Source organism: Nelumbo nucifera, chromosome 4, assembly GCF_055504915.1.
Source record: "Nelumbo nucifera cultivar China Antique chromosome 4, China Antique-T2T, whole genome shotgun sequence".
NCBI classification, from domain to species: Eukaryota; Viridiplantae; Streptophyta; class Magnoliopsida; order Proteales; family Nelumbonaceae; genus Nelumbo; species Nelumbo nucifera.
The window spans coordinates 85,922,908-85,937,756 of record NC_142652.1 but is presented as its reverse complement, the minus strand read 5'-3'; the positions used below and the strand labels follow the sequence as shown (position 1 = coordinate 85,937,756).

At 40.7% G+C, this 14,849-nt stretch overlaps 1 protein-coding gene across 10 annotated transcripts in view; it reads right to left on the bottom strand.

The window, feature by feature from the left end:
* Window positions 1-14,849, bottom strand: part of LOC104585665 (bifunctional 3-dehydroquinate dehydratase/shikimate dehydrogenase, chloroplastic) — a 92,199-nt gene that overhangs the window by 16,003 nt on the left and 61,347 nt on the right. The window contains exon 9 of one of the 10 annotated variants that reach the window (XR_016085279.1): window positions 10,239-10,344. The exons of the other annotated variants lie outside the window; for them this stretch is intronic. The gene's annotated coding sequence lies outside the window, so the exon portion shown is untranslated. The remainder of the gene's footprint in view (window positions 1-10,238; window positions 10,345-14,849) is intronic. 10 annotated transcript variants of the gene reach the window in all.

Below are 14,849 nucleotides of genomic sequence, written 5' to 3'. Positions count from 1 at the left end.
TGACTCAGGAGCATCTGAGCACATGACTAATGCCCCTACCCTTTTCAGTTCCAATCAGTTGTGTTCTGATAGGGACAAAGTCTCTACAGCAGATGGTTCACATATTCCCATTGCTGGGAAAGGGACAGTTAGAGTGACTAATGATATAACTCAGTCTTTTGTTTTACATGTCCCTAGACTTCATACCAACCTACTGTCTGTTAGTTCTTTGACAAAGAATTTGAATTGTTCCGTGACCTTTCTTCCTGGTAATTGTATTTTGCAGGGTCTAGAGTCAAAGAAGATGACTGGGAGTGGTCGTGAGGTGAATGGAGTTTACTTTCTGGATAAGATTCTGAGACATCAGGGCCATCATGTTAGCAGTAGCCGTAGTAGTGGGTCAGAGTCAGTGAACTAGATTATGCTCTGGCACAATCGCTTGGGACACCTTTGTTTTAGTTCTTTGAAATGTCTTTTCCCAAAGTTGTTTGAATCTATTCAGTTATCTACTTTGGAGTGTGAGAGTTGTCAATTAGGAAAGCATTGTAGACAGTCTTTTAAATCGAGTAATAAAAAAGTCCTTTTGCTTTTAATATTGTTCACACTGATGTATGGGGGCCATATCATATCCCTTCTATGGGAGGATTCCATTACTTTCTCTTGTTTGTGGATGACTATACACGATATTCTTGGATATATTTGATGAGATCACGTGATGAGTTTCCTAACTTGGTAAGACAGTTCCACCAGATGGTTCTCACACAATTTGGAGTGAGAACTAAGGTTTTTAGATTAGCTAATGCCAGAGAGTACTTTGAGAAGGACCTGATCACGTATTTCCTAGAACATGGGGTAATTCATCAGAGCAGTTGTGCATATACACCACAATAGAATGGAGTTGCTGAGAGAAAAAACGGACACATTGTGGAGGTGGCAAGGAGTCTTATGGTGTGTGCTTCAGTTCCGTGTAGTTCTGGGGAGATGTCGTTCTTACAGCCGTGCATTTGATCAACCATGTTCCTTCACGGACTTTGGGGTTTAAGGTACCATTTAGTCTGCTTTTTCTAGATGGAGATATTTCATATACCTCTTAGGATTTTTGGATGTGTTTCTTTTGTTCACATTCTTGGCCCTCATTGCAACAAATTGGATCCTAAGGCCAAGAAATGTGTTTTTCGTGGGTATGCTCAGAACCAAAAGGGGTATTGCTGTTATGACCTAGTGTCGAGGAGCCGATTTGTCACAATGGATGTTACCTTCTTCTTCTTGAGTGGTTCTCCTCAGGGGGATAGTTTTTGGGAGGAGAACTCACAATTTGTTCCTCTTCCTATTCCTTTGGTGCCTTCATCAGTTCAGCCAGCACCTCCTTCAGTTCATCCAGCACCTGCACCTCCATCAGTTCAGCCAGCACCTACACCTCTAATTTCATTACCTGAGCCACTATGGGCAGCCTCACAGAAATATTAGCGTCGGCAGATGATGGTTGACTCCATACATCCTCAACCCACACCACTCTCTATCAGTCCTTCTAAAACTCCAGATTCGACATATATAGTTCCAGGTATTCCTCTTGAGCCTGAGCCTGTTATGTTTTCTGATGATAATGTTCCTGTCCCTAACACCATTGTTGCAGCTGATCCCACTGACCTTGATCTTCCCATTGCACTTCGTAAGGGGAAGAAAAAGTGTACATCCCATTGCATTTCACACCATCTTTCCAATAGTGCCTTATCACCCTCCTACTGTGCTTTTCTTTCTTCCTTGGATTCTATGTCTATACCCAGGAATGTTACTGAGGCTCTCTCCAAACCTGAGTGGAAAACAGCCATGCAAGATGAGATGGATGCTTTGATTAAAAACCAAACTTGGGAAATAGTTGATCTCCCCCCAGACAAGGAGACAATCGGATGTAGATGGGTATTCACAGTGAAGTATAGGGCTGATGGCAAGATAGAGAGGTACAAGGCAAGGTTGGTAGCAAAAGGGTATATTCAAACCTATGGTGTTGATTATCTGGAAACCTTTGCACCAATAGCTAAGATGAGTTCAGTTCGTATCCTTTTATCTCTAGCATCCACCTATTCATGGCTTTTGTTCCAGCTTGATGTAAAAAATGCCTTCCTCGATGGTGATTTACAGGAGGAGGTATATATGGACATTCCAGCAGGCTTTTATGAGAATGTTGGTAAGGGAAAGGTGTGCAAACTCAGAAAATCTCTGTATGGACTAAAACAGTCACCTAGGGCTTGGTTTGACAGGTTCAGAGGGCCACTCATCCATTTTGGATACACACAGACACAGTCTGATCACACTCTCTTTGTGAAGAGGAGAGATGCTTTGGTGTCAATTATGTTGTGTATGTGGATGATATAGTGGTGACAGGAAATGATCTGGAGGAGATTGATGATCTCAAAAAATCATTGCAGCAAGAATTTGATATCAAAGATCTTGGTGAACTCAAATACTTCCTGGGGATTGAAGTTGCAAGATTCAAGCATGGGATCTTCATCTCACAGAGGAAGTATGTACTTGACCTATTGCGGGAGAGTAGGAAGCTGGGGACCAAACTAGTAGACACTCTTATTGATCCAAATCACAGAGTTAATGGTGTGGATAGTGAGTTGGTAAAGGATGTGGGGAGATATCAAAGAATGGTGGGCCGACTGCTGTATTTGTGTATGACACGACCGGATATTTCTTATGCTGTCAGTATTGTGAGTCAGTACATGCATGCACCTCGGGTTCAGCACTGGGAAGCTATTGAGAGGATACTTGCACATCAGAAAAAGCACTCTGGCAAAGGCATTTTTTTCTCAAATCATGAGAATATGAAGCTAGAGTCCTATACAGATGCAGATTGGGAAGGATGCTTAGATGACAGGAGGTCTACATCAGGAGTGTGTACCTTTGTAGGTGGAAACTTGATCTCTTGGAAGAGTAAGAAGCAAGCGGTTGTGGCAAGGTCAAGTGCAAAGGCTGAGTATAGATCCATGGCTCATCGTGTCTTAGAACTTATTTGGGTTAGATCTCTTTTGAGTGAGATTGGGGTGAAAGCAGAGGAACCTATGATGTTATATCGTGACAATCAGGCTGCAATCAATATTGCCCACAATCCAATTCAGCATGATAGGACAAAACACATTGAAGTTGATAGACACTTTATAAGAGAAAGGATAACAACCGGAGAAGTCTGTTTGCCTTATGTCTCTTCAGAGTTGCAGCTGGCTGATGTTCTCATTAAAGGGGTGGCAAAGAACAAGCTTGAACATGATCTACGCAAGTTGGGAATGTGTGACATTTACTCTCAACTTGAGGGGGAGTGTTGAAGATTAATCAGTTTTATGATGTTTTTTATGAGTAGATGTTTTATATTAGTTGTTAGATAGGAGGTGGGGACCATAGTAGTTATGTGAGTCCAAATTTTATTATGTTTTTGCGTCTTATATATGCTGTTTTATGTCTTTCTGCCCTATAAGGGCATAGTTGACTTTGTACTGCTCTATTATTTTTAATATAAATAATAAGTGAAGGGGGCGGCCAAATTATTGCTTTCCTTTCTTTTCAACTTCTCTTCTCTTCTTCTCCTTCTCTCTTCCTTCTTTCTCCAAAAAACTCCTTTTATTTCATATTTTTTAATTCAACAAGCTTTCTACTATTAGTTTGGTGTTTAATCCGTCTACCTTTGTGTGGCACACAAAGAGAGGAAGAATTATGTGGAAGTGTATTAGAACAACAATCTTGTGGACTGTTTGGGTAGAAAGAAACACTAGAATCTTTCCTGAAAAGGAAATAAGCTTATCAGACGTTAAGGACTGTGTTTTAACAAGGGCAATTTAGTGGCTGAAAACTTTAAACTTGTTTGATAGCTATTCCTTTGAGGACCCTTTTGGAGGAATCGGTTAGCAGTGGCTAATACTTCTACTAGGAAGAATCGACCTTCGGTACAATGGATGCCACCTGAGGAGGAGTTTTTTAAGCTGAATTTTGATGGGAGTAGCAGAGGTAACCCTGGACCCTTGGGTATAGGAGGAGTTTTGAGAAATAAAGGTAGCATTATCATATCCTTATATTCAGGTCCTGTTGGTCTTGGAGATCCCATAAGGGCTGAATTGCTTGCTGCTGTACAAGGGATCCATCTTGCAAATTGTAAAGAGACTGGGCCAAAGACATCCATAGATTATGCTGACTTATATGAGGTTGCATAGAGTTGACCAACCATCCAATGACTGTATAGTTCTCCTGTATCCATTTCTCAAATTCAGGGTCTGTCTCTTCGGGTTTCACTTTACTACCTGTGAGATACCTGAGTTTTCCTCTACTACAGACAAATTCTTATAGACTGTGCCCAAGCAAGATAATTTGTCCCATCTAGCTTGATTGTGGTCACACCAGTCAAAACGGAATCTACCGAGCCGAGGCTGGAAACCGACACTTGCTTGAACTCACTTCCGTATGGCTCCATTAATCAAACGAAAATCAAAGAACCAGAAATTTGGTCTATATAAACTTACTTGAAGTCAAACCAGAACTCAGATGCTTGGAAACTAGGGTTTTACTCCGTCCAGCTGTTGGAGAGGAAGAGAGAAGATGCAGCCGCTCCTACCAGAGCTTCCCAATCTCTTCCAAACCTGAACCGCCCTCCTTTAGGAGTCAAAAGACACCTCCCAAGCACAGAGTGCCACACCCAAAGCTTCACTTTTACCTGTACCTTCAAAAATCTCTAGTCGGCTAGGGTTTTGGGCAGTAACAGGACAACACCACTTCTTAGCAATATCTAGCTAGATTTAAACTCTCCAAACCCTCTATCAACTAGGCCAGAGATTCTATGAGCTATAGAGAACCTATCTCTCCATACACTCTCTTAATCGAAGGGTGTATGGGAAAAGAGGAAGAAGAAAAGAAGGAAGAAAGAAACTTGCTCTGATACCAAGATGTAAGCCAGTCCTCAAAAATAGGTGTAAACTTGAAAAATTAGAGAGAAAAAGGAGGAAGAAAAGTAAGAGCAGAAGTACAAGAGAAGAAGATGGGGAAAAGAGGAGGAAGAAGAAGAAAGGTTCGAATAATCCTTCCCTCTCTTATCTAATCCCTTTTACTAAAAATTAATGTTAAAATAATTACGAGTATGCCCAAGTGGGCAGCCAGCTAGGCAGTAACATAAAGAGATCAAACAAAAAAAATAACAGGCCCATTAAGAGAGGCCCATTAGCTAACAAGAAAATAGAAAAAATATTACAAGAGAAGATAGTAGGACCCATTCGGCCTAGTCTCTTTACACAAACCAGCTAGGGATAGAGCATTTGCTTATTGAAGGGGACTCTTAGGTGGTGGTGGGATGGTTGTTGAATCCGGACTCTATGATTTGGGGCTATAGAAATCTCCTCAAAAAAGTCAAATGGCTAACAAGAAATATGACAGTTAGAGTCCAGTGGATAGGCAGATCAGCAAATTCGATGGCTGATTCACTTGCTAAACAAGGGGTCTCTCGGGATTCTTTATTTTGGGCTACTTTGTAATTGTAATTATGCTCATCTGATTTTGTAATGTTGTGATCAATCTTAAAGGAGAGGTCGCATCTTGTGCCTCTCCTTGGGTTGCCTGTAACTCTTATTTATTGGATTAATAAAATGCTTATTCGTTTATGAAAAAAAAAACATTTGAATTGAACATAATGCTTCTTGCAACTTCAAGGATATGTCTGTTTTTCTTCTCTGTCAGAGTCAGTTCGAAAGTTAGAAAAGAGAGAGAGAGAGAGAGAGAGAGAAGAGAACACAATCGAATGGTGGGTGTGACCCTGTGTGTCAGTCGACACCCTAAAAGATATATTTACATTAAAATGTAAAAGGACAAATCTGCCCTTAATGTATAGGAGAAAAATAGTACAAAGAATAGTTATACAACAAAGAGTAAAAGTACAAAAATAGCCCTACGGCTAGATTTCACAGTCTCTACATTCTCAACTACCCCACTTTGTTGAGGGGTATGGGGGCGGGTGCTTTGGTGAATAACCCCATACTCAAGGAAGTACGTATTCAAGGGTTTAGCAAAATACTCCTTGGCATTATTAGGTCTAAAAACTTTGATTCTAATTCCAAACTGAGTATGAACCTTTTGATGAAAGGCACAAGTCAAAGTAGGAACTTCATCAAGAGAGTGCATAAGATAAACTCAAGAGGAAATAGGAATAATCATCAGCAAACTTGATCTACAATGTTTGCAAGCTCACAACTCTCACACCTTAGACTGGACACTTGAACTAATTCAAACAAAATAGGAAAAAGACTCCTCAAAGATCCAAAAAACAAATGACCCAACCGATTATGCCAAAGCATAATCTAACTCTTAGAATGAGAGACAAAAGGCTTTCCAACTCCTTTATTTCTTGCCAGTCCCAATCACCTTCTTTGTCACAAGATCCTAGAAAACATAATGATTAGGAAAAAAGGTTACTGAACAGTTCTGATTTTTAGTAATGCTACTAATAGAAAGTAGACTAGTACTAAGTTTGGGCACATCTGAAATAGAAGATAGAGTAATGGCATCATACATTATAATGTCTCCCTTGATAGAGATAGAAACAAGAGAGCCATCAGCAATAAAGACTTTGTCTCTACCCAAGGACAAATGTTAAGAGGTAAATAATGAGAGTAAACTAGTTATATGGTCAACAGCACCCGAATCTATCCACACAAGCTGAGTGTGCAAAAACTACAGTGGAAGTAGGAGGAGTAGAGGTAGACTAAGGTGGTTTTGTAATGCCACCTTCATTCTTCAACTGTGTTGGAACAACCCTAACTGCAGATAATGCATATAAGGAAGTAGGTCTAGCTCTAGAAGAAGAAGAAGAGGCATTGGTAGTAGTGGCTACATTTGCATTCCCCTTATTCTTAATTCTTGTAGGCACTAAATGAGGATGAAGCTTCTAGCAAGTGTTTTTGGTGTGTCTAGGTTTCTTGCAATAGTCACAGATCATTTCCTTTTTTTCTTCCTTCCTTACCTCTTTCTCCTTATCACCACCATGCTTTTGCTAAGGCTGATTCTATTTGGGAAATTTGTAGCATAACTTTCCTTCTACTCTCCTCACTATGAACCAGAGAATAGGCTTGGGACGAGGTAACACTTTCCCTAGTGAGAAGTTGTTATCTTACAATATCAAATTCAGAGTTCAGCCCCACTAGGAATTCAAAAACCCTATTTTTTCCACCAACTTGTTATAAGTTGCTGCATCCTTTGACTCTCCCATTCAATTGTCTCCAAATGATCAATTTCATGCCATAAGGGAATTTAGAGTTGAGAAATAAATTGACACAAGTTTCTCCCCCTATTTCAGATTTGTTACTTCAGTTTTTAATTCATAAGCCCCGGCTACATCAAGGGGATGAGAATAAGTTTCCTTCATATTATCCCAAATGTCCTTAGCTGTCTTTGCCCAAAAATTGTTTCTACTGATATGAGACTGCATTGAGTTGCCTAGCCAAGTCGTAACTAGGTAATTTTCTTGAACCCATTTAACATAGGAGTGATCTTCCTTGGCTGACTTCTTGGCATCACCATTTACATAGCCCAACTTACCCCTTCCTCCAATGGTCATCATGGCTGATTGAGCCCACTTAAGATAATTTGTTCCATCAAATTTAACTGTAGTAATCTGGAAAGAGTTGCTGTCTGTCACACTACCAGCCCCTACAAGTCCTTCCCAACAGATTTAAACTCATTCCCAACATTCTCCATGCTGAACTAAGCAAGGTACCACACAACCCAACTTATTTTGATTAGAAAAAAAATTTCAAGTGGCTGTACAGCAACCAAGCTGTTCACAGCTCACAGTCAATCAAAAATCCTAGAAAAGACTTGGAGAAGAGAAGAATAGTCCAGCAGCTACTTCCAGAGACTTCTAGGAAGCCTTTCTCCTGCTGTCGATTTCTATAAGAAGCAAAATCCACCCAGAAAACACTGAGTGCCACCTTCGATCTGAGGTTTAACCCCTAAACCTCAACTGAAATAGTATCTCTGATCCTTCCTGGTAACTGGGCAAAATCCAGAGTTCAGAAATGCTTGAACAGTGCATTGATCTCCACTGACTTCCAAGAATCAGGCAAAAAAGATCTGAAACTCCAGCCCTAATAGAGTCTCATGTAGCTGGCTGGGTTAATCATACATGAGATCCCAACCTAAACTTAAACCTGCTCTGATACCAACTTGAAATAGCTGCTGTAACAGTTTTAGTGTGAGATCAATCCAGAAAAAAATAGAGAGGAAGAGAAGAAGAAAACAGAGGAAGAAAGGAAGGAAAAGAAGAGAAATAGGAGAAAATAGAGAGCATAATGTTATATTTTGTTGCACTCATTGCCATTTATATGTTTCAATAAAAAGAAGTTACAAAGACCAAATTACCCGTCACCTATAAGAAAGTAAAACTAACATAACAGTATCTTAACAACAGCCTTAAAACAATAAAATAAAGATGGGATCACATATAAAAAAACATATAAAATAGCAACTAAGACTCCTTTGCTGTATCCCTACAGCATCATCCTTTTGTATTTGGGTACCCAAGTAAGGGCTTTCTTGTAATTTTTTCTTCTAAGTATAAATGGTAAGTTTGAGGGTGTGAACAGTAACAAATACCTCTCATTCGACAAACCCTAGATCAACAACTAACTCATAAGATACTTTCAATGGGACTACATATTCTACGAGGATATCTACTTATAACCCTCCTAGTCGACCATAATCTCTATTATATTATAATTAGGGTACAAGGTCAAATATACCCTTACTTAAGTATGGGACAAGTGAACTAAAAAAGATAAAACAGAATTGCCACATCATCACATAACTTAAAACATAATGAAAAGACTAAGCTACCCTTACTCGACCAAATCTAACACTTCCCCTCAAGCTGGAGAATATATGTCATATAATCCCAGCTTGTTACATATATAGTTCACTCTCCCTGAACTCAAACCTTTTGTAAAAAAATCTGCCCATTGATCACTTCAACTCACGTGTTCTGTGCTTATCTCTCCAGTAAGGACTTTCTCCCTCACAAAATGGCAATCAACCTCTATGTGTTTTGTTCTTTCATGGAAAACTGATTAGATGAGATGTGGATTGCAGCTTAGTTGTCATAGCACAATCTCAAAGGTTTGCTCATTGAGAATCCAACCTCTTGTAGAAGATTTTTCAGCCATACTAACTCACATGTAGTGTGTGCCATGGCCCTGCATTCAGCTTCAACACTACTCTTTGCCACAACAGTATGCTTCTTACTCTTCCATGTCACCAGATTTCCTCCAAGAAACATGCAATAACCTGTAGTAGATCTCCTGTTAGACACCGAGCCTACCCAATCTGCATTTGTATCCCAACTATCTCAAGTCTTCCTCCTGCTTTGTACAATAACCCATGATTTGGAGCTCCCTTCAAGTATCATACAATTCTAACAACAAAGGAGATGTTTGGTCTGGTGATGGTTAAGTAGTTCAACTTCCCCACTAACCGTCTATATCTTCCAGGGTCATCAAATATTTCACCTACATCACTGCTCAACTTAGCATTTGGTTCCATGGGTGTTTCAACTGGTTTTGCACCTAACAGTCCTGTTTCTTCCAACAGATCAAGAACATATTTTCTTTGGCACAAGTTTACATCTTGTTTCGACTTGGCAATTTCTATACCTAAGAAATACTTCAACTTCCCAAGATCTTTTGTTTGAAAATGGTCTTGCAGAAAGGCCTTTAGTTTGTCAATTCCTAATCTGTCACTGCCAGTTATGACTATATCATCCACATGAACCACTAATAAAATCTTTTCGGCTTCAAAATCATAGCTAAACACTGAGTGGTCGACTTGACATTATTTCATTCCAAAAATTTTCACCACTTCACTAAACTTCCCAAACCAAGCACAAAGAGATTGTTTCAGCCCATAAATTGCCTTTTCCAATCTACACACCTTACCATCCTCCCCTTAAGCAACAAACCTTGATGGTTGCTCCATATATACCTCCTCCACAAGGTCACCATGGAGGAAGGCATTTTTAATGTCAAGCTGAAACAGAGGCCAATCATACATAACTGCTAAGGAAATTAAGACACGAACTGAACCAATCTTAGCCACAGGGGAGAAGGTTTCCATATACTCCACCCCATATAACTGAGAATAACCTTTAGCAACTAGTCGGGCTTTCAATTGCTCCACACTACCATCTGGAAAATATTTAACAGTATACACCCATTTACAACCTACAACATGCTTACCTGGAGGAAGAGCGGTGAGCTCCCATGTGTGATTGTGTTGAAGAGCAGAGAGTTCCTCCTCCATTGCTTGACGCCACCTGGGTGAAGTAAGGGCCTCCTGGACATCCTTGGGTATAGATATAGAGGACAATAGAGAAACAAACTAGCGATGTGAAGTGGTAAGGTGAGAGATGGAAACATAATTGGAAATGGGATATAGGGTACAACTACGTGTTTTGGAGCAGCTACAGTAATCCGAACCAGTGAAGAAGGAAGAAGAAGATGAGGAAGAAGACAAGAGAAAGAGAGAACAGGAGGGTTTAGTCGAAAACTAATTAGTCTCCCATTCTTTCGACCCCCTTATGTTTATTAGGTTCTAATTACACTTACAAAGATTAAACTGCCCTCACTTAAGTGTGGGGCAGAGTACTCTAATAAAACAGTCACATAAGCAAAGTACTTAACTGACATGAGATTACTAAACTACCCCTATTCGGCTCACTCTAACACTCCCCCTCAAGCTGGAGAATATATGTCATATAATCCCAGCTTGTTACATAGATGGTTCACTTTCCCTGAGTTTAAAGCTTTTGTAAACAAATCTGCCCATTGATCATTCGAGCCCACATGTTTTGTGTTTATCTCTCCAGCAAGGACCTTCTCCCTCACAAAGTGGCAATCAACCTCTATGTGCTTTGTTCTCTCATGAAATACAGGATTGTATGAGATATGGAGTGCAACTTGGTTGTCACAATACAGTCTCATAGGTTTATCCATGTGAAACCCAATTTCTTGTAGAAGATTCCTCAACCACACTAACTCACAGGTAGTATGTGCCATGGCCCTATACTCAGCTTCAGCACTACTTCTGGCCACAACCGTCTGCTTTTTACTCTTCCACATCACAAGATTTCCTCCAAGAAATGTGCAATAGCCCGTAGTAGATCTTCTATCATTCACTGAGCCTGCCCAATCTACATCTGTATACCCCACTACTTCAAGTTTTCCTCCTGGTTTATACAATAGTCCACGGCCTAGAGCTCCTTTTAGATACCTCACAATTCTAAGAATTGCATCCCAATGAGGTATACGAGGGTTCTGCATGAATTGGCTCACCACACTGACTGCAAAGGATATGTCGGGTCTCGTGATAGTCAGATAGTTCAGCTTCCCCACTAGTCGTCTATAGCTTCCAGGATCTTCAAATACTTCTCCTGTATCACTGCTCAACTTAACATTTGGTTCCATAGGGGTCTCAGCCGGTTTTGCACCTAACAGTCCTGTTTCTTCCAATAGATCAAGAACATATTTTCTTTGGTACAGATTTACACCTTGTTTTGACCTGGCAACCTCTATTCCCAAGAAATATTTCAATGTTCCAAGATCTTTTGTTTGGAAATGATTTTGCAGAAATACCTTTAATTTGCCAATCCCCAATTTATCACTACCAGTAATGACAATATCATCCACATAGACCACTAACAGAATCTTCCCAGCTTCTGAGTCATAGCTGAACACTGAGTGATCTACCTGGCACTGCTTCATTCCAAAACTCTTCACTTCACTGAACTTCTCAAACCAAGCACGCGGCGATTGTTTCAGCCCATAAATTGCCTTCTTCAATCTGCATACCTTACCATCCTCCCCCTGAGCAACAAACCCAGGTGGTTGCTCCATATATACCTCATCCACAAGATCACCATGGAGAAAGGCATTCTTTATATCAAGCTGAAACAGAGGCCAATCATACATAACTGCCAGGGAAATTAGTACATGAACAGAACCAATCTTAGCCACCGGAGAGAATGTCTCCATGTAGTCCACTCCATACAACTGTGAGTAACCTTTAGCAACAAGTCTGGCCTTCAGACGCTCCACACTACCATCTGGAAAGTATTTCACAGTATACACCCATTTACATCCCACAACATGCTTATCAGGTGGGAGAGTAGTAAGTTCCCACGTTTGCGTATGTTGAAGAGCAGAAAGTTCCTCCTCCATTGCCCGCCGCCAATCAGGTGAACTGAGAGCTTCTTGAACTTTGTTAGGTATGGAAATAGAGGATAAAAGGGAAACAAACTGGCGATGTGATGTAGAAAGACGAGATAATGAAACAAAATTGGAAATGGGATGGAGGGTAGAACTGTGTTTACCTTTCCGTAAGGCAATGGGTAGGTCAATGTCTGAAGGTTCAACAATAGGAGCCATGAGAGGATCCACAGATGAGGTAGAAGCTGGAGGAGGGGCCGGTGTCGTTCGACGTGTATACACTTGCCGGATTGGTGGACGTTTGGTGGTGATTTGCACGGGATAGGTAATGAGTCTACTCCAACAACAACATCTGGAACTGGATCACTGACAGGGAGAGGAAGAGGAAGTGCGGGTGGAGACGAAGGCGCTTCAGGACTTGAGAAGAAGGGGACTGACTCAAAAAAGGTGACATCAGGGCAGACATAGCACTTCCGGGTAATGGGATTATAACACTTGTACCCCTTTTGAGTCCGTGAGGGTGCCACGAACACAGCTGAGATGCTTTGCAAGCGGAAGCAGGTCAGAAACCTCGCTCTGATACCATGTTTTGGAGCAGCTACAGTAATCCGAACCAGTGAAGAATGAAGAAGAAGATGAGGAAGAAGACAAGAGAAAGAGAGAACAGGAGGGTTTAGTCGAAAACTAATTAGTCTCCCATTCTTTCGACCCCTTATGTTTATTAGGTTCTAATTACACTTACAAAGACTAAACTGCCCTCACTTAAGTGTGGGGCAGAGTACTCTAATAAAACAGCCACATAAGCAAAGTACTTAACTGACATGAGATTACTAAACTACCCCTATTCGGCTCACTTTAACACTACGTTTACCTTTCCATAAAGCAATGGGAAGATCAAGTTTAGAAGGCTCTGGGACAGGAGCAACTACAAGATCCGTAGACGAGGTAGAAGCTGGAGGTGCCTGTGTTTGTCAATGAGTATACACATGTCAGATCAGTGGTCGTTTAGTAGGAATCTGCACTAAAGGAGGTGAAGGTTCAGACATAACAGGAACAACCGGAATGGGATCACCAACTGGAAGAGGAAGGGGGTCAATGGTGGAGAGGATGGTACATCAGGCCCTGAGAAGGACAACACAAACTCAAAAAAGGTGACATCAGGGCAGACAAATGGCTTCCGAGTGATAAGATTGTAACACTTATACTCTTTCTGGGTTTGAGAATAGCCAAGAAAGATACACTTAATAGAGCGTGCATCCAACTTGTCTAAACAAGGGCTCAGATTGTGAATAAAGCACACACACCCAAAGACCCGGGGAGTTAATGGAAAGGGAGACAAAGTAGAAAAGGGAGACCGACCATGAAGGATGAAGGAGGGCATCCGATTAATAACGAAACAAGTAGTAAGCACAATGTCACTCCAAAAACGTTTAGGAACGTTCATATGATGAAGAGTAGACTGAGCAGTCTCAAGAAGATGACAGTTCTTTCGTTTAGCCACCCCGTTTTGTTGAGGGGTGGATCCACACGAAGTCTGATGAATGATGCCATGTTGTTTCAAATATTGTTGAAAGGAAGTAAGAAAGTATTTGTGACCATTATCTGAATGAAGAAATTTTATTGGAACGCCAAATTGTGTACGTATTTCAGCATGGAATTTTTGAAAAATAGAAAACAATTCACTCCTTTTTTTCATTAAATGAATCCATGTCATCCTTGAACAATCATCAATAAAAATGACAATACTTGTAACCATTATAGGACTCGATTTTAATCGGACCCCAAACATCTGAATGGACTAAAGCAAAAGGACTTAGCATACGACTATCAACCCTAGGACTGAAGGAAACCCGATGGTGTTTCCCATACTAACATGATTCACACTATATAGAAGACAAATAACTCAAAGAAGGAACCAGTAGCTTGAGCACCTTGAGAGATGGATATCCCAACCGACAATGCCATTGGAGAGGAGTTAAGGAAGTTTGAAGTGCAATTGAAGATCCACCACCATCAAGATAATACAATCCACCGGCCTCATGCCCTCCACCAATCTTCTTCCCCATCTTGAGATCCTGAAAAACACGTGATGAAGGGTAAAATGTGAAAGAGCAATTAAGGGCCTTGGTTAATTTACTAACTGACATGAGGTTGAATGGAAATTTAGGCACATATAGAACAAATGATAAAGAAAGAGATGCAGTGCCAACATTACCAACACCACAAATGGGGGAAGAAGAACCATTGGCTTGGGTAATAGTTTGTTATGTGGAAGTTTCAGAGAGGGAAGAAAACACACCTGGAGTCCCAGTCATGTGATTAGAGGCTCCAGAATCAATAATCCATTGAGAAAGTTTGGATGCCAAATAGGCCATACCTGAGTGTACAAGAGTAGCAATGGTATGTTGTGAAGTGGCCTGAAGGAACCTCTCATACTCATGTCGTGGTATACTCATCATCTCCTTCTCAGAAGCAGATGTAGATGTGGAATGTGTTTGATCTGTTTGCTGGTTATCACTCACATGACCCCCACTAACAACCGCATGATTAGCCCATGTAGAGGGTGGGTCATGTAGATCATAACAGAAATTAATCGTATGTCTGTCTTTAACACAATGTGTACACTTTCTAGTAGTGTTCCCT